At 41.5% G+C, this 17,709-nt stretch overlaps 1 long non-coding RNA gene across 8 annotated transcripts in view; it reads left to right on the top strand.

The window, feature by feature from the left end:
- The window catches only part of LOC123286896 (uncharacterized), a 98,305-nt gene that overhangs the window by 62,891 nt on the left and 17,705 nt on the right, over window positions 1–17,709 (top strand). For 6 of the 8 annotated variants that reach the window (XR_011504780.1, XR_011504776.1, XR_011504774.1 and 3 more), the window contains one exon: window positions 1–17,709. This exon is cut by the window's right edge and continues 14,395 nt beyond it. This is a non-coding gene — a long non-coding RNA (uncharacterized lncRNA). The other 2 variants (XR_006529710.2, XR_011504775.1) reach the window with 2 other exon arrangements.

Raw genomic sequence — 17,709 nt, forward strand, 5'->3', positions numbered from 1 at the left:
TTAGCCTGAGGATGTGGATTTCGGGGAAGAGTGCCACAGAGGTGATGTGCCCTTCTCGTCCCATGGTGTCGGTGACATACGACTTATCACTGGTGATGTTAACTTTAATTACTCCATTATGGTGGTGTTTGCTCAGTGTCCCCGCTATAAAGTTACTATTTTTATTTTTCTATATTCTGTTCATTGGAATAAAGTCATTAAGTCCAGTCCACATTCAGGAGAGGTTCAGTAAGTCTGCCTCCTGGAGGGAGGAGTATAGAATAATTTGTTATGTTTTAAAACCACTACGGAAATTAGGAAAATTGGAAGGGAGATACTTTGAGACTATGAAAATATCCTATTTCTGCTTATAGCTTTGCCCACTAACTTCAGCATTCATCAGTATATCTGGCCTGCAGCATTTATCAATATCGTGTTCCAGTGGTGATTTTCTAGGTCCTTCATTGCTAGATTTTGAGCAGGAGTGACATCCTTGATTTCCCTTGAAAAGTGATTCAAGGGTTCATGAATGGAAACAGGAAGCCAGTTAGGAGGCCCCTGCGATGACTCAGGTAAGGGATGATAGTGGATTGGACCAAGAGGGAGGCAGAACTTATAGGATGATATGGTTAGACTCTGGACATAAATGGGAAAGAAAGGCAACAGCATTTCCTAGCAGATTGGCTGTGGAGCTGCTAGAAATGTGGAGATGCCATTGGTAGAGAAGGGGACAACTGAGGATGCAGTAGGTCTGCTGGGCTGATGGTGATGGGGTAAGCCAGGCATTCAGTTGTATTGGACATCTCAAAGGAGATGTTGATCAAGCAGCAAGACAACTGAGTCAAAAGTGTGAGTGAGATTACCTTTGATTATCTTCAAAACGTCTTCAAGCTGAACTTGAGATTTCTCCATAGTGTATCCTCAATAAATGTTCTTATTTTAAAGGTTAAAAGACAAGCCACAGACTCAGGGAAGACACATACATCATATAATCAGAAAAGGATTGGCACAAAGAATTCATTAAAAAACCAAACTACAAATTCATAAGGACAACAACAAACAATAAAGTTGGCAAAAGATATGAAAGCAATTCACAGAAGAGGAACCCTGAGCAGTCAATAAACATTTGAAAAGATGCTCACTGGTAACTAGAAAAAAGTAAATTACTGCAACAGTAGGACACTGCTGTACACCCATCAAATTGTCAAAAATGAAAAGGTCTGATGATACCAAGCAATGGAGAGAACATGTTGCACACGGCTGGTGAGAGTGTAAATTGGTGCACTCCTTTCGTGAGCAGGGCAGAGAAATCTAGTAAGAAGAACTAGAATGTGATTAGGCATACGGACTCTCTAGCCTCACGATGGGGGATCACTCTTGGTCCTAACTCCCTTTAGCTGTACTAGCTTGGGCAAACTATTGAAGCTCTCTGCAACTCACTCCTCTCGTCTGTGAAATGGAGATAATACTATGATCTAACTGTGTTGTTCTAAGAATTAAATGATTTAATATATGCAAAGCTGTTAGAAAAGGCCTTGATCTACAAGTAAAACCAAAGAAAGTGTGCTTAATGAGACAGATGCAGAGAATGTTCACAGCAGCATTGTTTGGTACAGTAAAAAATTGGAAACAACCTAAATGCTTATTCTCAGGATGAGAAAAATGTACATTGGTATGTTTGTTACAATGGAATATTAGAGTGCAGTGAAAATGTGTAAGCCAGTATAAGCAAGTTCTGAAATGAATAGACCTCAAAATCAATATTGAGTCAAAGAAGTAAATTTCACAATATATACATTCTCCATTCAGTCTGCCGAAATATATTGGTTTATTTGAAGTATATGAAAACTCCCTGGCCCCTCACATACGTGTGTTGGAAAAGGGAGAAGTAGGTTAATAGTCTTTTTGTATAATTTTGGATATTCTTCTTTGATACTACACCAAAACTTGGCAAGTGGTAGTTTCTGGAAGGTTAGCTGTAGTGTGAAATCTGAAACCATATCAATGAGTTTTCCATACTTTATTATATTAAAATCCATTGTCTGTCTTGAATTTTGAATGGAGTTGATGGTAGACCTATGTGTGATTTTGTAACATTATACATTGGTCTTTTGAAAAGTATTGGTTCACTGAATTACACAAATCTTTTGAACGTTGATACCTTTAATTATAAAATGCTTTTTAAGATCACATTAATAATGTCACTGGCAATCTCATCAGAAAAGGATATAAGTATTGAGGAGCGTCAAGCTCATGGTAGCAGATAGAAGTCCTCTAAAATTCGAATATTTTCATTTGAATCCTGATATTGCCAGTTCTTTTTTTGAAATGACAGCCTTATTTTATTCATTTTTAAGAAAAATATCTGCTAAATACTCAAGTCTGAATAATCACAATTTTTCTGTCGGTTGTTCTCCAAAATAAGAATGTTATTCCATGAAAAAAGTGGCAAGTTCACCTGGCAGCTCAAACAATCACACACGTGTTTTCTTCGGGACAAATGTCATACTTTGGGGTACAACAAAAGTGTTCTATGCATGCTTCTCACTTTTTTACACAGAATATCAAAAAGAAGCGCCTGTAAGAGTCAAGATATAATAAACTCAGTCATTTTGACTGCTTCATAGAGAATATTCTTAAGGGAAATTAGCATTTTTTTTTTTTTTACTTCATGTGCAGTGGTGAAGAATTCAATAACAGCTAAAAGACTGTAATGCCACTGCCTTGCTTCTTGCTAAGGTGCCAGCAGTTTTACCCTGCATATTTTTTGCACTATCAGAATACATGCTGATAGAGTAAAAAGAGCAACTGATGTCTTAGACTTACTATGGAAATGGTTTTGACCTTGGAGACACCTTGATGGCATCTTGACTGCAGAGAGCTCTTTGTGAACCGGTGCTCTAACACAAGGCCAGATGTTGGTTGGTTGGTTGGTTGGTTAGTTGATTGGTTGGTTGGTTGGTTAGTTTGCCTACTGTGCTCACATGCTCTTCTCAGAGAATTGCTCCAGCTCTCGGTTTCTCAAGTGTGGGTAGCAGTCCACATAATTTCTCTCCTCCCTCCAACCACAACTTGTTCAAGAAAGGGTGAGAACTTGTCCAGAAAGCATCCGATCCATCAAGGTGGTGGTCCTTCAGGTTCTCTTTCTGGAGTTTGAGTAAGTCATAGAGATGTACCTATCAGGCAGTAGTGGCATTGGAAATGGGGGGCCATATTGAATGGAAGCCATTTTTGTCCACCTAAATGTTGACAAGGAAGTAAAGGGGCTGGTATGTCATCTGTAGGTATAAACTTGAGAATGAAACAAGGTAGAGAAGAGGAGGAATGAGAGCTGATGAGATGTTACGGTCATGAGAGAGAAAGGGAGACAGAGATACACACACACACACACACACACACACACACTCACACAGACAGACAGAGACACACAGAGAGAAATAGAGATAGGAAGCAAGAGATGGAGAAAGAGAGATGAGAGGGAGAGAGACTTACAGAGAGGGAGAGAGAGAAAGAAAGAGAGAAACTGACTTCCAATAAAGCCCCTTTTACTTGTGTTAATTTGATTACATTTCCTAACAACATAGAACATGACAAAGGCTCTAGGGGAGATTCGAAGTGAAGAGGGAATTAAAACCTTAAAGTCTTTAATTATGAGAATGCACCAAGAATCTTAAAAACCTCAATAGAAATTCACTTGAAACAAAAACATCAGGACTTTTGGATGGCACAGGAAGTACAGGTCTTTCTTTGTTTTCATCCATTTCAAGAGGACATCTATGTTAAAAAATAGGTTTTAATGTCAGAGTCATACAACTTAGGCTCCTGACCTTGGGCCACCACTAATGCTGATTGCTCTGAAACATATAACAGATCTGGAGACCAGGATTAGGCACCATCTTTCTGCCATATGCCCTCTTTAGGATTCTTTCTGAAATAACCCTCACCAGATTGCCTGCTCATCACCCTGTGGCATCTCTGTGGTCAGAATGCCATTTCTGGCTTTATTTTCTGTTTTCTGTTTCTACATAAGATAATCTTTTTTTTTTTTCCATCTGCAAACTCTAGGGGGTAAATTTTGAGCATGATGCACGGAGGTTTAGCCATGGGACTCTCATTACTGTTAATGGGAATGACAGCACTCAGTTTCAGAGCCCAGGAACATTTACGCCTTGGATGATGGTGTTTTGTGGTTGGTTTTTTAATTGTATTTACAAATAAAGCTAACATACAAACAGCAGCAGCTCCTGGGAAGATGGCATTTTAGAAAATGGGCAGGAGTGAGACTGTCCTTGATCCCCAGCCTAATGCAACCCAGAGTTCGAAAAAGCAGTGGTGGGGTTCTCTGCATCTTTTTTTAAAAAAAAATTGTGTTTACATACACATAACATAAAATTTACCATTTTTAAGTGTACACTTCAGTGGCATTAGGTACATTCACACTGTTGTGCAACCATCACCACCATCCATTTCTAGAACTTTTTCATCTTCTCAAACCAGAAACTCTGTATCTGTTAAACAGTAACTCCTCATTCCCCCTCTCCCAGCGCCTGAAAACTACCATTGTTCTTTCCGTCTCTGTGAGTTTGACCAATCTGGTACCTAATATAAGAAGAATCATGCAATATTTGTCCTTTTGTGATTGTCTTATTTCACTTAGCCTAATGTCCTCAAGGTTCATCCATGTTATAGCATGTGTCAGAATTTCCCTCCTTTTTAATGCTGAATAATATTCCATTGTATGTATAGACCACAAGTTGTTTACCCATTCTTTCCATTGATGGACAGTTGGCTTGCTGCTTGGCTCTTGTGAATACTGCTGTTATGAGCATGGGTGTACAGATATCTGTTTCAGTCCCTGCTTTCAATTTTTTTTAATACCCAGGAGTGGAATTGCATGCTAATTCTATGCTTAATTTTTTATTTGAGGCAATGCCATGACACACTCAATGGCTGCACCATTTTGCATTCCCACCAGCAAGGCAGAAAAGTTCCAATTTCTCCACATTCTCACTAACATTTGTTATTTCCTTTCTTTTTTTAAAATACTAGCCATCCTTTTGGGTATGAAAGTTTTCTGCATCTTGGTAAATACAGGACAGATCATGTATTCTTTCATTCCTTTATTTTATTTTCTTTCCTGGCTCCACTTTCCTTGAGCTTTACAATTCAGAAAACACTCTGTCAGCCCCAGAGTCGATCAGGTGTCCCCACTGGAAGCACTGAAAGTGCCCTCTGTATGTCGCTATTGCTGCTTGTCTTCCCTCCTTTCAAATTTGTGGCTTCTAAGTTTTTCTCCTCCCTAGTCTCTGTATTCTGTTAAGGCAGGAGCTGTCCCCCATACTGACAAGGGTCTGGCACCCAGTAGGCACTCAACAAATAACGATTGAACAAATGAATTTAAACCAACTCTGTCCTATGTGACAAATGTGTCTTTAAATAGGAAGAACAAAGAAGGTTTATTACCAGGATGACTATATCAAAATTCAGAGCGTGCGGTAACAAAATAACACGACTGTAAACACGGAGATGGGAAAAAGTAAATTGACTAAATTATTAGTGTCATTTTGATTTCAGAAAGTGCTGCTTCTTTACACATAAGCAGTTACAAATGCAGCCTATAAAAGTTAATATTCATAACATGATTATCTTTCAATGAAAGTATTAGGGGAACACAAAATAATAATAATGGTAATGTACGGGGGGCGGGCTTCCATGGTAACCTCCACACATCAATTGAAGCATTTAACCCAGGAGCTGTGGCTCTTTAAGGCAGGAAGCTCTGATGCCCAATTTCAGAGTGACCCTCAATAAGCACATTGAAGATCATGATTACTTGGCATTTCTTGATTACTGATTATTTAGAAGGCACTTTGGAAATTACAGATAGCTTGCTCGCCCAGGGGAATTACAATCCACACACGATAAACAGGGTGGAAGCTCCGTAAGGAAGATTAGACAAAAAATATTAGAAGACTCTAAATTTAATTTTACTCCTTCCAGCTCAAGCGACCGATGCTTTTTATTCTTTCCTTCTTTTCTCGCTTTTTAGTTTATTCTCTGGTCATTTGCAAATTTTGGGGAAAGAGTAGACCAGTGTGTTTGTGTGTGGAGGGGGTATATCTTAGGCTGAAGGAATTGTATGAGATGCAAATGGAAATGGGAAAGAATGGTGGTATTTATGGCTTTGGAAAGATGCTGGAGCCCACTTAGCACAATGCATTCATTTTACAAATGATGAAGTTCTGAGGGGGAAGGGGTCTTGGTGGGGCCAAGGACCCTATTGCTTGGTGGCAGCAGAATTGGGTGTAGAACCCAGGTCTTCAGCAGGTTGTGGGATCAAGGTTGGAAGACGATCTTGGGTATAAAACTAAGACATGTGTGCTCAGGAATGAGACACATTATAGAAATAGATTATAGCAGTCAAAGATGATAAAAGTTGCTGGCTTCCACTAATGCAGTCATCGAGATGGGCCACGTGGACCCTCCACTCAGGGTTGACATCCCTGGTCCCTGATAAGCACAGCAGGCACAGTGCAGGGAGTCTAGGGTATGGTTAGGGGCTCACAAAAATTTTTAATTTTAGTTTCCTTGATAATCAGAATAAAAACATAAATAATGAAATGTAAATATAATAAATGTATAGTAATGAATCATCCTCGATTATGTTCATCTTGATACCAACCCAGTTGTAATATAATTTTTAATACTTTCGTGGAGGAAGGCACACACAAAGGCAAAAGTGGCTCAGGCCCACAAAAGTCATGATACAGCCCTGCCTTCAAAATCTCTAATCTGAACTCAAATTTCTCATTGATCACTTCCATATTAGTTCACAGGAATAAAGTCATTTGTGAGTAAGCTGGACTCAAGATCCAACAAGAGGAAAATGACTATATTTCTATATTATTTAAAACTTTCAGTAGCGAGCAGCTTAAAATCAATATAAATTGGCTTAAGCAAAAGAGAGTTTAGTGGCTCTTAAAACTTGAAAGTCTGAGGTCCTCAGGCTTCAGGTACAGTTGGAACCAGGTGCTTGAGCGATGAGATTTTGAATGTGCCTCCTCCTCTCTAAGCACTAATTTTGTCTGCATTGGCAGTGTTCTCTGCCAGAGCTGTGTTGGAGAGATACTAACCAGCAGCTCAGAGCTTACGCCTTACCAGGTTGGCTTTACCAGGCGTTCCAGCACATGTACCAGTAATTGGCACCAGCAGTATGTCAGGCACTGTGCTAGGCCTGTACTTGCATCATTTCATTAAATCTTCAACTCCAGCCTATGAGATAAGATCTGGTCTTACTTCCCTTTTAGAGGCAAAGATGCTGAGGCTTGTGGAAATTAGCTCAAAGCTGGCCCTGAATTTCTCTGACTTGCCAGAGAAATTCAGCTCTGTGATGGCAGAGTAGTCTGAGCTCTTTAACTGGCATAGAGGGCCCTCCAGAAAGTGACCTCAATGGTCTCTTTCAGCCTTGTGGTCCACTCTTTCTTCCTGCTCACTGGACTGCTCTCAAGTTTCAAGTTTTCCTAGCTCTAGACTTTTGCATGAGCTGTCTCTGTCCACAGACTAGTTTTCCTTTTGTCTCCACATCTTCAAATCCTTCTCTGCCATAGAGGCTGAGGTCCAAAGTCTCCTAGCTTCCAGGATACCATAGTGGAGACCAATCTCTGGTAGTCTTCTCCCACACATTATACCACCTTCCTCTCGTGACCACTGGCACTTTCCTGTGCAGTAATCATTACATAGGTGTCACCTCTCTTACTCAAGAGGAAACTTCTGGAGAGCTGAGGTCAGAGTGTATTCACCTTTATATCAGTTCATCCCACCCCCATTTCCTTAGAGGCTCCCACAGAACCTGCCATCCAGAAGGTGCTCATTAAATGTTAGTTCATGTATTAATAACTTCACTCACTGGGCCCTCAAATTACATCAACTGAATGGGCTGCCACATGGGTAGGCTTATAAACACAGTGTGCAGATAAGAGTCAAGAAATTTAAGAGCAAAGGAAAATAAAATATGAAAGAAGCCAAAAACTAAGAGTTACTATACTCTAGCAAATTTTAAGCTTGAAAAATATTATTACCTATTTCAACTACTCTGCCTGCTGCCATTTTCCATAAGAAGAGAGTAAGATGCAGAGAGGTGAAAAGACTTCCCAAGTTGTTAAGAAAACTATTAACTTCCATTTTTGAAGCCTTGTTTTATGCCAGGCACTTCATGCATTATCCCTAATCTTCACAACAACCTTATTGGACAGATGAGAAAATTAAAGGTCTAAGAGATAACAAAACGTTCAATATCACAATCACACTAGTAAGGGTCGATGCCAAGATTTGAATCCAGATTTGTCCAAAGCAAAAATCCATGTTCTTTTTTTTTTTCCCTACCATACAGTACTGTTAGACATATAGGTGTACAGTTGGGACTAAAACTAACACCTCTTAACTCCGAGTTCAATGTCTTCGAACATCCTTGATTATAAGCCCCAAGGGTGAAGACCTCTGTCTATTAACTCACTTTATATAGCATCTCTACTGATCACCATGGGTCATTGAGGGCCTAATAAATTCCTTTTATTAGTGAAGGTTATCTTTGCTATAATAAAAAAGAAAAATCTTTATTATAAAGAAATAAATGATAATTGTAAAATAATTTCGATGTAGAATAAGAGAAAAAAAAAGGATGCAGTCAATTGTAATGTGGTTATGATGAAAAAGGAGGCAGGATGGAATCTCAAACCAAGGATAGCTTGTAATTCCTTTCTTCTTGGCCTGATCTGCTTGCTGCAGCCATCAATTTGCTTTTTTATTACCATTTTTGGAAAAAAAAAAAGGTATCAAAATATCTTTGCTGACCCTCAGTGCAAAACATTGGATCACAGAGCTGAAGGGGAGATTGGCTAGCCATGGAATTGCCGAGGTCAGCAGAATTTCTACTTTCCTGTGACCCAGGCTAAGATACTGCCACAAACTTCTCTGGACCATTATGCTATCTTATTATGTTATCGCACGTATTACCATTTGAATCATCTTCATCATTTATTTGCTTGCTACTACTTTGTTGCCTGTCTCCCCCAATAGAATGTATGTAAACCCATAATTCTTAGCTATCATGCTCATAGGTGTATCCCCGACTCCTAGAACATCGCTTGGCATATAGTAGGTAGTGAAAGAAAGAATAGACAATTGTTGGATGGGTAAATGGAGTTAAAGCCACTCAATGGAACCCACAGTCTATCATGCCTAGACAGTTCCTTGGTCTCTTCTGGCCCCTATTTTCAAATGGATTCGATTTTGCCACAGCTACTGGGAACTGGGCCTTGAAGAATTAATAGTTCCCTAGGGGACAAAGTAGAAGACCATTCCAGGCCAAGGAGTTATTGTGAAAGAAGGAAATACCAACCTTGCATCTTATTATTGTCATGGCTTTCAAAGACTCCATGGACACTTTGGAACTTACCATCAAGGGATTAGATGGGACTTAGAGAGTGGTGACTGAGCATTGATTTTTAGATGATTGAAAGTGGATACCTGCTCATCTGGTGGGATCCCAATCAGGGCTAAACACCTCTTTAAGTCAATAGAAATTGCGATTGCAATCAATGGTCTGCACTGAGTGTAAATCCCCTAGTCAAAGCACTAGGAAGTGATCAATGGAACTGCGTTTTTGAAGTCAATAGGAAAATGGTGTGTAAGTTAAGTCAATGGGGAAAGTTTTCAACTTTCCTCAGTAAACTTTCGATTCTTTGTCGATTTACAAATTGGAATGATGGGGACTGGCTCCCCAACATTAGCAGCTTGCTCTTCAGAAATTCTCACTGGTCTCTCACAATCTGTGAGGCTCCTTGGGTTTCAACGGCAGCATCTTAGCCCTTAACAGATAGTATGGAAGGAACATTATGGTGTGTATGACATAGCAGGTAGTTTTTCTTTCATTTACTTGCAATCACTTAAAGAGAGAAAAAAGAAAAGAGCACCCCAAACAACCTCCCGTCCCTTGTTATTTCAGCAGGTACCTCGTTATAATCAATGAAGTTCCTGAAGAGAAATTGAGCTATTATGGCTGCCTCTTAGTGCCTACAATCAGAGTGAGAATTTCTTGATGAGCTTGATATTCAACTTATCCAGATGACTCTCCTTGGCTAATTAGGACCAAGTGAGCTTGGGGAAATGGAGAGGTTGGTCGGGATATAATGAAAGCCTCACACCCGAGCTACCTCAGAGTTATGAAGCTTGATGGTGATGCCCTGGCATGGAGAGAAGTCAGTAGCCTTTGGGCGTTTGGCCCAGTTGGTTCCACAGGGTAACCAGGAGGCCAGAGAACATAGGTTTATTCTGCCTTTGGTTGTCCTCAGTCGCTTAGTAATGATGGCTACAACCTACATTTCTTACCCTGGTCCCCCCAGGTCCACCAGGAGACAGGGTGGCCAAAATCCTTTTCCTGCCACTTATCAGTTGACTGACTTTAGGAAATAATGATGATGATGATGATGCCGATGCCGATGATGATGAATGCAATGATAATAACAATACTAGCAGTTAACATATATTGAGCACTTACTGTATGTGTAACATTGTCTAAGTGTCTTCCATGCATTTACTTATCAAATCCTCATAGCATCCCTCTCAGTTAGTTACTATCAGTATCTCCATTTTACATACAAGGAAACGGAGGCATATAAAGGTCAATTAACAAGCCCAATACCACACAGCTGGTAAGAGATGGGACCAAGATTCATACCAGGGATTCTGGCTCTAGAGCCCACGCTCATCACCAGCAAGTCAATCCTCCTCCTGGACTTCATTTCCTCAGGGCCATTGCTGCGAGGCCAGGGTGAGTGTGGATGTGAGTGCTTTCTCTGTAAATGACACAGATAGAAATTAGAATGGCCATGCCTTTGGTAACTGGAGTGTCAGACTGAGAGCATGTTACCTCTACCCCAACTCCTGTCCTAGTACTGGAAACACAATTTGAAAGCATGCTGCCCTTCTGATGGACAGGCCGGTGGTGTGATTCTGAGGCATTAAGGAGAATATCATCATCACAACCTTTCAGCGAAGTGCTCTTTGGCTGAGATGATTATCTGCTCGTTCAAAACAGTCACATGTGGCAGTGACAGCCAGTCGGTATGAACAGATCCAATACTGCATTGACATGAATTCTGTCTTCTTGACCCCAGGATATATTTTTCTCCATTGCCTTACATGTTCTCAGTGATTATTCTGCCATTCTGACTTTTTTTGCAGTTTGATTTTCCTCCCTAAAGGATTGTGTCTTTTTCCCTCACTGTGTCCCTAACACTCAGCATGGTGCTTACAATACAGTAGGATCATCTTTCTGTCGGGTTAGAATTTTCCTTAATTAGTGTCAGTATTTTTGCACCTGGTAGTTTCTTAGACTCACATTCTAAATTCTGAAGTTCTGATCAGGTATCTTCCTGCTTTCTCATCTGCCAGTTAGGTACTCTTTCTTGGAACTTTGCACATGGCCTGAGCTAGACTCCATAACACAAAGATTGGTATGCTGTTGCCTGTATTAATCAGGATGAGCTAGGCTCTGCTGCTGTAACAAACACCCCCTAAATCTGACTGACTTATAAAACCAAAGGCTTACTTCATGTTGTCACTATGTAGGCTGGCTCCATATCTTCTCACTGCGGAATCTGGGTTGAGGAAATAACCACTATCTGAAATTGCTGGTTTCATGGGAAAGAGTCCTGGAGGCTCTGGCATCAGCAATCGACAGGGACACACATAACTTCCACTCATGTTAAGGGCCAGAATTAGTCACTCAGCTCCACTCAAAGTCAAGGAGACTAGAAAGTGCAAACCTGCAATGTGCTGGGAAAGTAGACAGCTGGATATATCTGTTAAGCAGCTCTAATGACTTCCACATGATCCTCAAGAAGTCAATGTAGTCTAAACTACAAGAAAGGAATCCATTAAACGAGAATTCAAGAGAAAAAGTGATGAGTACTTTAAATGTCAAAAATGATGCAAGGAGAATAGGAAAAAGAGAATTAACTTTTTTGTGCATCTGTTAGGTTCAAAGATCCTTGCATGTGGGTTCCTCTTGACCTCTCAACAGTCTCATAAGACAGATATCATGAGCTCCACTTTTCACAAGTAGGAAAGTTTAGAGAGCTTAGGATTTGTACCAGGCGAGTTGAGGAAGAGTCGCTCTTTCCCCTATTTCTTTCTGATGTGACCCAGTGGAGGACTTGGTCCTTATCTTATCCCAGAGAGCCCAAGTACAGGGTGTGGCGTGAAATGGATTCTCGGTAGATGATGACTGAAGGAAGGAGCCATTTGAAGAATTGCTTCCTGATTCAAGAACCAGGTTGGATTCACCATATGGAGTTAAGTGTGGTCAATAAGTGGTAGCAGGTGAACCAGAGCCCAACCACCAACTCTGGCCCATGCTTTCCAGACTGTTGCTCGTTTACTCTCCCCCTCAGGGAAAAGCTCTCACACACTGCTTGGGGAAGGCTTACCTTCTTGTGCACACCCAAAACGACACAATCCAAGACCCTTTAAAAATGTTTTTTTCTTTTCCTTGTCTGTTTATTCCTTCTTTTAAAAAATATTTACTTTTTATTTCTATTGTTTTTTGTTCTTTGAAATTTTGGAAGAGAAAATATATAGCCTACTCTGTATGAAGATCTGAAACGCAAACCAAAAAGGTACCAGAAAAGAATTTTTTCTTGCAAATATTAGGTGTTGAGTTGTATTCATTTCTTTTTTTTTTTAATTTTTCTCCCCAAAGCTCCCCGGTACATAGTTGTAGATTCTAGTTGTGAGTGCCTCTGGTTGTGCCATGTGGGACGCCGCCTCAGTGTGGCCTGATAAGCAGTGCCATGTCCGCGCCCAGGATCCGAACCTGAGAAACCCTGAGCCTCCGAAGCAGAGAGCGAACTTAACCACTCGGCCACGGGGCTGGATTCTGTTTTCACTTCTTGAATAAGTAATTCTGCACATTATCAGGTAACATACGTTATGAATCCTACAATAAACACAGAAACATTTGAGATAATTACTATAACAATAATAAAGTAAGTACAAAACACACGATCTGTTATCAAGACAACTCCTTTTTGAGAGGTATGTACTAACTTAACTATTCAAGGAAGCAGTCAGTTGAACTGACGGCTCTGCTTGCATCCAATGATCATTCTAGAAAGATTTTTGAGCACTTGGTCGTAATAACTATTTTAGCTATAATTGTATGTTTTCACTGAGCACTCACTGCATTCAGCTTTGCTGCAAAGCATTAGGTTTTATCTCATTGAATCCTCACGCAGCTATGTGAAACCTTATCAAACAGGCAATCTCATTCTCACCATCATCCAGAGGAAGTAACTAGGCTTAGAGATGGGAAATGACTTGTCCAAAATCATATGGCTGGTGATTCCATTCTGTCTGGATTTCAATGTTAGCCTGTGAACCGTTTCACCCCAGTTCCCCCATTCCTAGTGTGCCAGTTACACAGCCACAGGGTCATATACTTTGCACGTGGGAGGAGCTACTAGGCAACAGTTAGGCCTGCTCCCTAATTGCATATAAGGGGAAACTGAGGTCCAGAGAGGTGGTCACACCCTAGTTATCCTTTCCTTGGTGGCAGGCTTGGGGCTCATGTCTGAAAGCCTTGGACCTCAGAAAGTGAGCTTCCTTGGGCTGTCTCTGGATTCCGACAGAATGAATTAAAACTCCTCTCCACCATAACAGAACTGGATGCTCTCAGACGCATGTGAGGCTCAGTTTTCTCATGAATAAAACGGCGATAATTCTGCATGTGTGTATGTGTGCGTGTGTGTGCTTCACACCTACATGAGGGTTAAATGAATTAATGTATGGAAAGCCTGCCTCATCAGAGATGATTAATCATTTATTTCGTAATTATTGTTAGCGTGAATCCACTGCCCTCTGTACTGTGATGATTTTTTGATATTGCAGTGAGTTACTTTGAGAGATTTTTGTTCGAAGCTAGTTAGAGTTGAGAAGTGAGAGGCTGGGCTTGGCTCATGTGGGAAGGAGAAGTGGCTGCAGTCAATGCAATTCGCATCCTGTGATCTCTACGTCTAGGAGAAAAGAGCTCTAGATTCGAGGAGGGCACTGCCCTCCAACCACCATGCAGTCAGTGAAAGTGAGCTTGTCCTTAGCATGGAACACGGTAAGTAGGAAGCCCTGTCCAGTTGGCCTTGCCGAGGTGATTAAAAGTTATTCTACCAGAGTTTCTGCCCTGGGGACAGACTGGGGAGGAAGCATAGTTCCCAAAGCTCTACTTGGAGAAAGTGTATCACTGACTGTCCCTTTTCCTGGTCCCTGAGGTTGCCCACAAATGACCCTCAAATCCCGGGACTCAAATGAGAGAGCACAGGGGAGAGGCAAGTGTGTGGAGCGGGAGGCAGCCTTTAGCTAGCCCTGCCATGTGCTGATGGAATTTGGGCAAGCCACGCCCCCTCTCGTGGCTTCTGAACCCAATGAGGCACAACGAGGAAGGAAAATCTGGCTCCTTGCTTCTGCCGTTTGCTACAGCTTTGTCAGTTGAGCTCTGTGAGGCTGAATGTCCTTGTCTAGGAGACAACCATTCTTAGCCCAAAGGAGGATATTGACAAGGTCAAGTGCATAGCATGGGTAGAGCTCTGGGGCAAAGCCTGATGATTGGTGCCCAATTAACGGTAATGATGATTATCACACGGAAATGTATTTTATTTTTATTTACATGACTATGAGCTCCTTGAGGACAGGGGCTCTATTTTCGTTATCTACCTACTTTGATGCCTAAGAGTTATCTCATAAACAACAGGGGCAACAGTAACACCAGCATTTATTGAGCACCTACCCCATACTAGATACTGTTTTAAGAGCTTAAATGCATCAACTTCTCGAAAACTTATAACGTCCTTATGGCATAGCTACTGTCATTCTCCCATGTTATGGATAAGAAAACTGGGGCACGGAGAAGGGAAGTAACTTGCCTGAGGTTACACAGGTATGTTGAGATGGTAGCAGGGATTCACTAAGCACTGAATGGATGAATGCGTGGCTTGCCCTGGCCCCTGTCTCCTGACTCTGACTGTGGCCCTCCGTATGCTCCTGTCACCATTTCTGGCTGCTGTGCAGTTGGCTGGCTGGATTTGGCAGTGGCGATGGAGATGGCGATAAAGGGGCTGTGATGTGGCCTGCCTGTCACAGATGCGCAGCCATAGTGAAAATCATGGGAGATTAATAGGGAATAATGGGTTAGTGAGTAGAACACTTCTACGGCTTTCCACACACAGAAGCCTCACATCTATCCAGGCGCAATTAGCTCTCCAAGCCAAGATGCATAGGCAGGAAATGAAAGAGGCTTGCGGTGATTTTATTTTTATACCTGGGTCCGCCCTTGGTTCCTCGGCCTAGTTAGCACTTTGGAAGCTCCAGCTGACTCTGCACTGCCTGCTGGCTCTAATACGCTTCTATTCCAGCTTGCTACACAGCCCGAATGTCGAACACACGAGGCAGACAGCTGCCCGGAGGCATTCTCCGTGGAAACTCTCATATCACAACAGAACTCAGCTTTCCACTATCACGCCATGCCTCTTCCTTCCATCAGCGAGCATCGTAGCAGGTTGCAGATGCCAGGCAGTGTCATAGAAATGTCCTAATAGACACATCCGGGGAAAATGGGGCGGCCCCCGTTCCACACTGGAAGCCTTTCTAGCTTGCTTTCTCCTCCAGATAAGCAGATTGAACATCATTAACCGTTCTTAGTAGATCTATTTGCATCCTATACCACAGGAACCTAAAATGATAACCTTAAAGGAAATTACCATTGTTTTCTTCACAGCCGCCCCAAACTCCAAGACATTTGCATGAGAACATATTTTGATTTTTCACCTTCCAGAAGATGGACTGTATCTGTTTCCCTGAATGCAATAATTATTTTATTGCCCTGGCTTCTATCTGGGCACACATTCCATTTTCAAATGTAAATAATCATTTCCACCTTTAATAAATTAGATGGAACCTGTCTTGCTCAGAGAATGAACATTTCAATATCTTCAGACACACAATGACATCGTATCAATATTTAAAATCATTTTATGCATGTATTCCAGGTTGTCCAACTTCATTAAGGCCATTCATCAAGCCTCTAGCTAGAGTGTATTCCCATTGGACTTGTAGGCCTGGGGGCCTACCAAACAGAAATTTAAACTAACTTGCCTTTTTAATTCACATTATTCTCAAATATTCTCTTCTTTAGCTCCCTGCCATGACTAAGGCATTTAGACTGGGCCATGATTTGGTACATGCCAACACTTAACTGACACAATCCCCATTAGTATGTCAGGATATGTGTGCCCTAGTAAAATACAGTATCCATTCCTCTCTCTTTGTTGATAAATTACCCTCTAGTTCTTTACTGAACTTGGTAATAATTTGAGTTTATTGCTCGATGTTTCCGTTAAATATTTACAAACATTTTAAACTATGTATAAATGAAATCTCCAGTGTTTTGCAAATCTCATCCTCTCCCCTAACTGTAAAATAATAAATCTCTTGATCTATTTTTTATATTCCTGAAGATGCCCTCATGTGAACACTGGATGCTGGGAGTAAGAACCTTCCTGCAAATAAGATCAGGCCCTCTCCTGGCCATCTCTGTAGCTCAGGCCAGATTTGTTTCCCAAGATGCGCGTTATCTAGCTGACGCTGAAATCTCATGCTTCCGTGCCAATGAACAATTAAGTCCATGCTGAGGGAGTTGCAATAAATCCTTCTCAAACAGGGCACCGACCCGGAGAAGGTTGGAGAGGAGGCTTCCTCCAGAATGCCACCTCACTGGGCAAAGCCAATGAAACGCAGATTCATACTTCAGGGGCAACCAGGCGTCCGTGAGCGAAGTGGCTCTGTAAGAAAAAAGAGAGATGTTGTGTTAATTTCTTGGGCTGCCTAACAAAATATCCCAGACGGGGTGGCTTATACAACAGATACGTATTTTCTTACACTTCTGGATGTTGGAAATCCAAGCCCCAATAGTCAGCAGGTTTGGTTTCTCAAGTCCAACCTCCTTGGCTTGCAGATGCCACCTTCTCACTGTGTCCTAACGTGGTCTTCCCTTGGTGCACACGTTGCAGGTGTCTCCCTGTGTCAAATTTCCTCTTCTTCTAAGGACACCAGTCATTTTGGATAGGGCCCACCCTGAAGGCCCCATTTGAGCTTAATCACCTCTTTAAAGGCTATATTTCCAAAAAGAAACATTCTTGGTGAGTTAAAAGTCTTCCGTGTTGGGCAAAGTCTATTTGTCTTTGATTCATCAAGCACAGGCCCATTCTCCTTGTGAAAGGGTGGTAAAGCAGCTCATGTGTTCTCTGAGGTTCTTGGGAGCTCTGCGGCCAGCTTAGCTTCTCTGAGTTCCTGCTTCCTCTGGGGTCAAGTGGGGATAAAGATCACTCACATGACAGAGTTGTTATGAGCATTAAATGACCTAACAAATGAGAAATTGGCTGGCTGACAGTAGGCGTTCAATGAATGTCAGCAAATCTGATTTGAATGGCATCAGGGAGGCAGCATTTAAATTTGGGGTTAAAAATGCACAATGCTTGGTGAGTTGGAGTGGAAAAGTGAAGCTATTCCAGGTGAACGGAAAAATGGAGTATTGCCTTTCCTCCATATTTCTTCCCAGTTTGGGGACTTTGTTGGGATTTATTTTTTAATGTTGGGTGATTGCTTTCAAGTCAGTCATGTGTTCAA

The sequence above is a fragment of the Equus asinus genome, chromosome 7 (genome assembly GCF_041296235.1).
Source record: "Equus asinus isolate D_3611 breed Donkey chromosome 7, EquAss-T2T_v2, whole genome shotgun sequence".
NCBI classification, from domain to species: Eukaryota; Metazoa; Chordata; class Mammalia; order Perissodactyla; family Equidae; genus Equus; species Equus asinus.